Raw genomic sequence first — 9,353 nt, 5'->3', positions numbered from 1 at the left:
TTTCCAGTGGAGACAGTCAGTGAGTTCAGACACAGGGTTGATTCAATATTAGACCCACCACGTGGATTTCAGCAGCTGGTTAGTCAGTCTTGGTAGCTATAGTAGGATTAGCAGTAGTGTCGAACTCGAGTAATAGCAGTGTAAATAGTTTAATAAACGTGTTGAAGTTATCTCCACATCTGAACCTTCCTTTGTCAAGTGCACCACAAGGAAGCCGCTTATGTTACACTACAATATAACAAATCATGGTACCAGGCGTGAACTGTTTCAATCCAGATAGCCATACCTCAGCGTACAGTGACAACCAGCAACGATACCCAGGGAAGATGTTCGAGATCCGGGTTCCGCAGCAACTCCAGTGCCACGGCAATCTCCGCGAAAACTGGTGGGTATTCCAGCAAAAGTTTGAAATCTTCCTGGTGGCAGCCGAACTCGAAGAAGTGGCCGATCCTGATAAAACAGAGCTTCTCCTCACCATCGCCGGTGCCAGAGCAGAAGAAATCTTTTAAAAATTCAAATTCTCCTAGGGGCAAAACAGGAGTGACTTCCAGGCAGTCCTGGACAAATTCGGCAAATACTGTGAGGAAAACACACTCCAACCAGCAAGAAAAGGTAAGAGAAACGCCAGTACTCACCTCGAGGCCGAAATCCCAGAGCAGAGAACAATTTTGGTCGGCGGCCATCTTTCTACAGGGACTGCACTTGCGCAGTTGCGCGAGAAGCGCACAGAACGGAAACGGGAATGCACAAAAACAGCCATCGGTAAAGGAACAGCGATCTGCGCTGCGCAATCGCTTCCTACGCGCTATGTCACATGCATCATGACGTCAGAGGCCCCGGATGATGCCCATTTAAAGGGGAAACGTCCCAAATCGAAGAAAAAAATCTTTTAAAGCCATAAAACAACCTTCCTTCACCTGGAATGACAGCACAATGCCTCAAAATGAACCAGGAAATGAAATTAACCTCCGAAGAACCCTGCAACAAGCAGTTACCTACGCCCAAACTGATGATTCCGACCTTGAATACTTCGATACCGACCTTTACATTTTCTCTGGACATCGCGAGCCCAATGCTAGCTCCGACGCAAACAGTGATGATATGGTCCTAGAAGACTACGACTCGGATGAACCTTTCACCTTGGTAGGCTACCCCTGTACCAAATCCGAACCGCAACTAGACGTGTTGCACATTGGCGACCCCCGTATTGAATCCGAAGCGGATTCGTTCTTCGGATTTGAGGATCTTCAGCCCAGCAGACATGACATCCCAACTCATGAGTGCAGGATAATGCTGCAGCCTGAAACCAAGAGACAGAGAGCGGTACAAGCCCACAGAGAGCGGCCTGCTGCCACACAGAGCGTGGTCCACGCACCGCTCAGGGCTCCCGACTCTATGAAAGAAGACACCCAAGACTCCACACCGCAGTCCTTGCATGAAAAGAAGTGACTCCAGTGTCACAAGCCTCCACAGCGAGCTCGTGGACAGACTCCACGATAGAAGAAACGCAAGACTCCAGAGTGCAGTCCTTGCACACACAAGACGTGACTCCAGTGTCACAAGCCTCTGCAGCGAGCTCATGGACAGCCTCCACGATAGAAGCAATGCAAGACTCCAACGCGCAGTCCTTGCAGGAACAAGACCATGAGGGTCTAGCAACCTCCTCTGACCAACTAGCAGCAGACAATGCAAGTCTGCCATGCTCAAGTAAACTACAAGAAGACTATGACAGTCTACCACGCTCCAGTGTACAGCAGGACAACCATGACGGTCTATCATGCTCCAGTGAAGAACAAAGCGACAATGATAGTCCAAGCCCAAATGAAGGACAACAGCAAGACAATGACCGTCCACCCACATTGTTTGCACCACCAGATGAGGACTCTGACAATTTACCCAACCCAAGTGAACAACAAGCAGCTACTGAGGCTCTACCCACGGTATGTGAGACGAGTGACAACAGCATCCCACTTCCCATGCAAGATGTGCAAAGTGACAGACCTCAGCTAGTGTGTACAGAGGCAATTGACGATCACTGTGAGACCACTGGTGACTCCGGTGACACCACAATACTTCCACCCTCATTCGCTCAAACCTCTCCACAAGTCAATGCATTCCTGCATGTCCGACTCCAAATGTGCAGCTTCAAGAAATTTCAGCTGACTCCAGTGAACCTGCTAAGACTCCGGACGGGGAGCATCAACAAACCAACACTGACTCAGTTAAAACAGACCAGACTCCAGATGGGGAGCAACCAAACGCTGACTCTGATTCACGTAAGGCGGACTTTACTCCAGACAGCGAGTGCCACAACCTCAGTGATGGCACGCTCAGGGTGACAGCAGATGCCACAACTACAGGAGATGGATCACTTAACAATTACACTGGATCAGTAATAACAAGCAGCGACTACAAGCAGTCCAAGAGGAATACACCAATATTCACCACAGCTATATCCAGACATTTTATCCACACTAGCAGTGCAGCCAATGACAGCTCATGCTGGACAAACCCAGTATTCAGGCATGCTGCAGCCAGCAGTCTATGCAGCATATTCTCAAACAGGCCAGCACTACGGATTGCCCATTACTGGAATCAAGACCGAAGGAGGACTACCGCAAGCGCAATCTGCACTACAGACGAGATGCCTTAGTTACAGCCCAGGATTTGCTGCACCCCAGCCTGGCCAGACGGCATATTCCTATCAGATGCAAGGATCTAGTTTCACACCATCATCAGGTATTTATGCGAGCAGCAATTCTGTTTCCAATTCGACAAGCTTCAACGCTTCTCAGCAGGAGCAACCTTTCAGCACAGTATGTGGCCAGAACCAGCATGTGCAGTCTTATCCAACTTCACCATATGGCACATCCTTGACCTCGAATTATACTGTTGATGGTACCTCTTCAACGTCAGCACCTTATCAGCTACAAGATGCCATCCGACAGCATCATCACAAACATCGAAAAAAGAATGGGACTCCAAATCAGACAGCGAAGTGATTTGACCACTTCTTGGTTCCTGTGGCACAGGGACGTTGATGGCGTTCATAACCAAGAGAGACATTTGACCATGATGATTGATGATTGATGGTTTATGGACTCACACAAATGATTTGGACTTATTGTTTAATCACTATTCCCATGACTTGTATATACCTTACCTTATCTACCTGTTCTTTGTTCAATTTTCTTAAAGTGTACAGAAAATATGAACATATAAAAAAGGGGTGATGTGGTGATGTGCATCAATGTAAATACATGTACGCTAGCTAGACACTAGAGGGAGCACCAGAGACATCACACACACACACACACACTCAACCAATAGATCAAGTAGATGGGATACGACCAATGGACATTCACGATACACAAGGAGGTGACACGACCACAGGGGGGCATTACACCAACCCATATATAAAGGACACCACACACTGATCTGCCTCTTTCCAGTGGAGACAGTCAGTGAGTACAGACACAGGATTGATTCAATATTAGACCCACCACGTGGATTGCAGCAACTGGTTAGTCAGTCTGGGTAGCTATAGTAGGATTAGCAGTAGTGTCGAACCCGAGTAATAGAAGTGTAAATAGATTAATAAACTTGTTGAAGTTATCTCCATGTCTGAACCTTCCTTTGTCAAGTGCACTACAAGGAAGCTGCTTATGTTACACCTACAACATAACAAATCAAATACCACTTTGCCACCATCTGCCTGTCCTAAAATCCTCTCACGGGTCAGAACCATTGTGCTGCTTGTTTCTTGGAGAAGCATTTCACTGCCCTTGAAGTTTCAACAGGCTCTATGGTTTCAATGTTGCAGTATGCCTTATTTTATCCCTTTGTACTTGATTGTTTACATTCCATTTCACACCCCACTGACATTTATGAGCCTCTGCGAATTCACCGTTGCAGTATGCCTGTTTTTGTCCATTTGTACATGGTTGTTTGCATTGAATTTCACACCCCATTTATCTTTACAAGCCTCTTGATCGACATTTGAAGGCTATCTCATACACCCGGCGCTGAATGTAACTATGCAGGTGCAGCAGGCAGTAAAGAAGGCAAATGGTATGTTCGCCTTCGTCGCAAAAGGAATTGAGTACAGGAGCAAGAAGTCTTGCTGCAATTATACAGGGCCTTGGTGAGACCACACCTAAAATATTGTGTGCTGTTTTGGTCTCCTTATTTGAGGAAGGATGTTCTTGCTCTCGAGTGTGTGCAGAGTTACTAGACTGATTCCTGGGATGGCAGGACTGACATCTGAGGAGAGATTGAGTCAGTTAGGATTGTATCGCTGGAGTTCATAAGAATGAGGGGGGATCTCATAGAAACCTATAAAATTCTAACAGGACTAGGCAGGGTAGATGTAAGAAGAGTGATCCCGATGGTGGGGATGCCCAGAACCAGGGGTCACAGTCTGAGGATATGGGGTAGACCATTTAAGATGGAGATGAGGAGAAATTGCTTCAACCAGAGAGTGGTGAGTCTGTAGAATTTGCTCCCACAGATATGAAGTAGTTGAGGCCAAAACATTGGGCGGGATGCTTCGCCTCGCTGTACCATATTCCTGCCTCACCACGCCGGCGGTATGCTCCGTTATGCCGGCCGGTCAATGGGGTTTCCCATTGTGGCGCAGAACCATGCCGTCGGGAAACCCCCAGGCATCGGCAAAACGGAGCACCCTGCTGGCGGAGAATCCTGCCCATTGTATGTTTTAAAGCAGCAGTTAGATATAGCACTTGGGGTGAAGGGGACCAAAGGATATGGGGGAACACGTTACTGAGTTGGGTGATCAGCCATTATCATAATGAATGATGAAGCAGGCCCGAAGGTCCAAATGGCCTCTTCCAGCTCCTATTTTCTATCCTATGTTTATCTCAAAGGAGGGATTAGCTTTGTTTGTTTTTATAACACTGAACGGTCCATTAACTCTGAAATGCTTCATCTTTATGGCAGATGTCCTTTCTAGCCGCATTTGTTTCTACAGTGTCTTTTTTTCTACTTCGAACTACTTACTAGAAAGATCAGGCGCTCTGTCTGAGTGCTTTTTTTCATAGTGGGTTTTTAAAGCCTGAAGTGCTTCCTAGAAAGAGCAGGTGCACAGTCCAATAGCATTTATTTTAGGCTAGATATATTTCAACCTCTGATGCCTGAACAGCATGTCTGCACTGGAAGAGTTTTTCCACCATCGAAGGAGTTGGCACCATTCAGACATTGAATGAGGACCTTCTTGCAGCCACTGGAATTCACTGAATGGACGTGATGAACATGCTAGGGGGCTTCGAAGCCTTTAGCCCCTGGTAGTCAGGTATAAGGCTGGACAGTACCTTGACCCTGTCCCCTGGCCAGGTTGGCATTGCCCTGGGGGGTGGGGGATAAGAGGGTGACCTGAGGGGTGAGCCCTGAAGGGGGTTGCATCACCACGGTATGGGATTGCTCAGTTGGGGGGCCCTGATGATTGCGATTGAAGGGGTGGTCTTTGCTGGTGAGAATACGGGGGAGCGGAGTGATCTTTGCCGCTCAAAAGGGGTGGCTGCAGGGTTATCCTAAGATTGGGCTGCCCTTTGAAAAGGATGCCATGATCTCAGAGGATCAGCCTTGCTGGCATCGTCAGATCCTTCAGCGTGATTCACCCCGGCTTCAAAATAATTCCTAAGTGTGGGTGGATTGAGATCTGGATGGTACCGATCCACCTGACGGGAATTGCACCTTTTTCCCAACGGATACCACACTTACAAATTCTTTGGGAGAATTGCACCCTAGGTGGCGCTCCAAAAGTTCGGACAATGAGGGTGAGCTTATCCGAACATCTAAAAGAAGTAGATAGAGGTGCGGAAAACAAAAGTGAGGGAATTCCAGAGTGTGGGGCCAAGGCTTCTGATTGAAGGCATGACTGTTAATGACGGGGGTAAGGGAAGGAGGTGCATGTGACCAGGAAAGATAATCTTAAATTGGGTTGCTGTAAGCTCCAAAGTTAGAGAGGAGATTAGGAAGGAAGGAACTTAATTGCAGTAACAAGAACTTTGAGGATTGGGAGTGATTGCAGGGCACCAACAACAGGAATCATTTGTGAGTGGGACATGATTCAGGCTGACATATAGGCATCAGAGTTTTGGATGCACAGAACCTGAAGAATGGACCTGGAGAAAATTGGAATAATGGAGTCTTGAGGTAACAAAGGCTTAGTGACAGGGCAGAAGCAGATGATGTTACGCAAACAGAAATAGATGGTCTTTTTGATGGTCAGGATATGGAGCTGACAGCTCAGTCTCAGTCCAAATAGGATACGGAGGTTGTGAAAAGTAGGTTTTTCTATTCTCTGCTAAGATACTAGTCTCAACTGCAGAGCTGTGGGTGAACACCAAGTTGAGGGCAAACATCTCTTTGCAGTCAAAGAGAATGATGAAACAAATTCCTATCGAATGTACCTTGCAGTTATTTCTCGAGCAATAGATGAAGAATTGGGAGTGGGCTCCCTGTGCTTTGGTTATTTGACTAGGGGTAAAAAACAAGAGGCCACTAAACCGCCACAGAGGCCCTAATATTAATATGAAGGAGCTTCTGGGGGACTTCCGGTGGCGGCCATGGAGGAGTAGGTCGCACATTTGATAGCTCCCGCCTGTGACAGACATTTGGACCTTTTTCTCCCGTTTTTTCCCGGGTTTTATTGGATGAATCGGTGGAGAGTGAGACAGTGAGGAGAAATCCCCCTCCAGTGTCTGGAGAATTGGACCAGAAGTGGCCGTGTAAAAAGACAAAGTTCTACAAGAAAGACGCGAGCAGAGCTGGCAACGCGGGAAAGCATGGCGGAGAAGCAGGGCCACGGGGAGATGACACAGTGGTCGACGGAGCAGCTGGTGAAGTTTTTTGAAGATTGTTTCGCCAAGCTTAAGAAGGACACGCTGGACCCGATCAAGGCTTCAGTTGATCAGGTGGTGCAGAATCAAGAAATCCACGGACGTGCGATCCAGGAGGTGGAGAAAAAGGTGTCCGAACATGAGAATTACCTAACCGTGCTGGAGACCAAGGTGGAGATGATGAATGACCGTCTGAAAGAATGCAGGAGAAGCTGGAGGACTTGGAGAACAGGCCCAGGAGGCAGAACCTGCGAATCGTCAGCCTCCCTGAGAGCAGTGAGGGATTGGATGTGAGGGCCTATGTGACAAACATGCAGGAGAAGTTGATGGGGGCTGAGGCGTTCCCTCGACCCCTGGAAGTGGATAGAGCGCACAGAGCCCTCGCGAAGAAGCCCCGAGCGAACGAGCCACCGAGGGAGATGGTGGTACGTATGCACCGGTTCCTGGACAAGGAACACATTCTGCAGTGAGCCAAGAAAGAACAGAGCAACAGGTGGGGGAATTGCGAGCTGTGCATTTATCAAGACCTGGGCGCGGATTTGGCCAATAGGGGAGCCGGGTTTAATCGGGCGAAATCGGCCTCTTTATGAAGGGGGTGAAGTTCAGGATGTTGTACCCAGCGCGTCTGTGGGTCACATATGAGGACCGGGAATTTTACTACGAAACACCAGACGATGCATTGACTTTCATCAGGGAAAAAAGACTGGATGTGAACTAAAGACGCTGAATCCTTGGGGAGAGTATTGCAATGGCGATTTGTTGACAATCACTTTTGTGTTGGTTTGAATTGTTATGGGCCAGGGTTTAGAGAACCCCAAAGTGTATCATGGAGTTCACCTGACCCAGAACTTTTACTAGATTGTGGTATGGGGAGCTCACGGCTGACTCTGCAGGTGTGGTGCAGCAGAAATGGAAAAGTATTTTTTAAAGCAAAACAATGTTTATTCTATGAACTCAAGTAAAGCTTTTTAAAACATACTGTGAACATCTTAGCAACCATTGATTCAAATACAACCCCAAAGAATACAACACTAAGTAAACCTTTAAGTTTTCCTTTTTAACATCCGTACGACTTAAAAAACAAAACCTTTATCAGAAGCACGTCAGGTTAAAGTCACTAAATTCTGAATTCACCAAATGATCAAGAGATAGTCTTTTGATGGCAGAGAGAACAGCAGTACACCTGCTTGGTCCGGCTTCAGCTCCAACACTAAAAACGAAACTAAAACACACCCTGCAGCAAACACCCTAAACCAAAAGTAAAAAGCTGACAGACAGCCCAGCTCCACCCACTCTCTGACATCACTGCACACTTCCCTCCAAGAAAAAAAAATAAACCATCAACTTCAAGATAGTTTCATTTTTCACCTTTTCACCATCCTTTATGCACATAGTAAATATACTTTTTCGTTTCAAAAAACACACGCAAATAGCTATAATAATATAGCAAATTTTTTTTTCTTCTTCCTCCAAATGGAATCCTTCTCGATTGACAGTCTCTTTGATCTTTGATCTGATTGTATTTCTGTGGGTAGTCCATATCTAGTAAAGAATTTAAGGAACTCCCCCACAATGTTTTTAGCTGTAATATTACGTACTGAAATGGCCTCTGGAAACCTAGTAGACACATCCATTATAGTCAAAAGATATTGATTCCCACTTTTCATTTTAGGAAGCGGTCCTACGCAATCAATTCGGACCCTTGTAAAAGGTTCCTCAAATGCTGGAATGGGTAAAGGTGCGCTGGTTTTATCACTGCTTGAGGTTTCCCTATCACTTGACATGTGTGACATGATTGACAAAATTTAACTACATCTTTATGTAGCCCAGGCGAATAAAAATGTTTCTGGATTTTAGCTTGAGTTTTCCTTATTGCCAAATGACCTCCCACTGGTACCTCATGTGCAACTCGCAATACCTCCTTTCTATACCCTACCGGCAATACTACTTTTCATCCGCCTGCATATGTAAATGTCTCCATGTTCTCATCAAGACATCACTTTTATGGTAATAACACTCTGCTATACACGCAGATTCCTCTTCCATGTATGCCTTCTGATACATCCGTTTTATTCCTACATCTTTCCGTTGTAACTCCGCCAATTTTCCTGAACCAAAAATATCCGCCTCATCCTCCACCTGTTCTTGTTCTTTTTCAACCATCCGATCAAAAATCGTTTCTGATAATTGCACTTCAACTTCACTCTTTGATTTCTCCTCTTGTCTTAATCTGTGACTTTGCGACCTTGTTACTACACAATCCGGAAAAATCCCAGGATATTCGTCCTTCAACACTTCAGTTGTCTGATTCTCCACTGGCTTATCAACCATAGTAGGCATCACTCCCACCTGCGATCCAGCTATATCATTACCCAAGATAAACTGTATTCCTGGACAAGTATGTTTCTCTATTACTCCTACTACCACTTCACCACTCTTAACTGGACTTTCCAACTTTACCTTAAATAATTGAACACTACTCCTCTCAACCTG

This window comes from Scyliorhinus torazame, chromosome 14 (assembly GCF_047496885.1).
Source record: "Scyliorhinus torazame isolate Kashiwa2021f chromosome 14, sScyTor2.1, whole genome shotgun sequence".
Classification (NCBI taxonomy): Eukaryota; Metazoa; Chordata; class Chondrichthyes; order Carcharhiniformes; family Scyliorhinidae; genus Scyliorhinus; species Scyliorhinus torazame.
The sequence above is the reverse complement of the archived record's forward strand: the minus strand, read 5'-3'. Positions refer to the sequence as shown.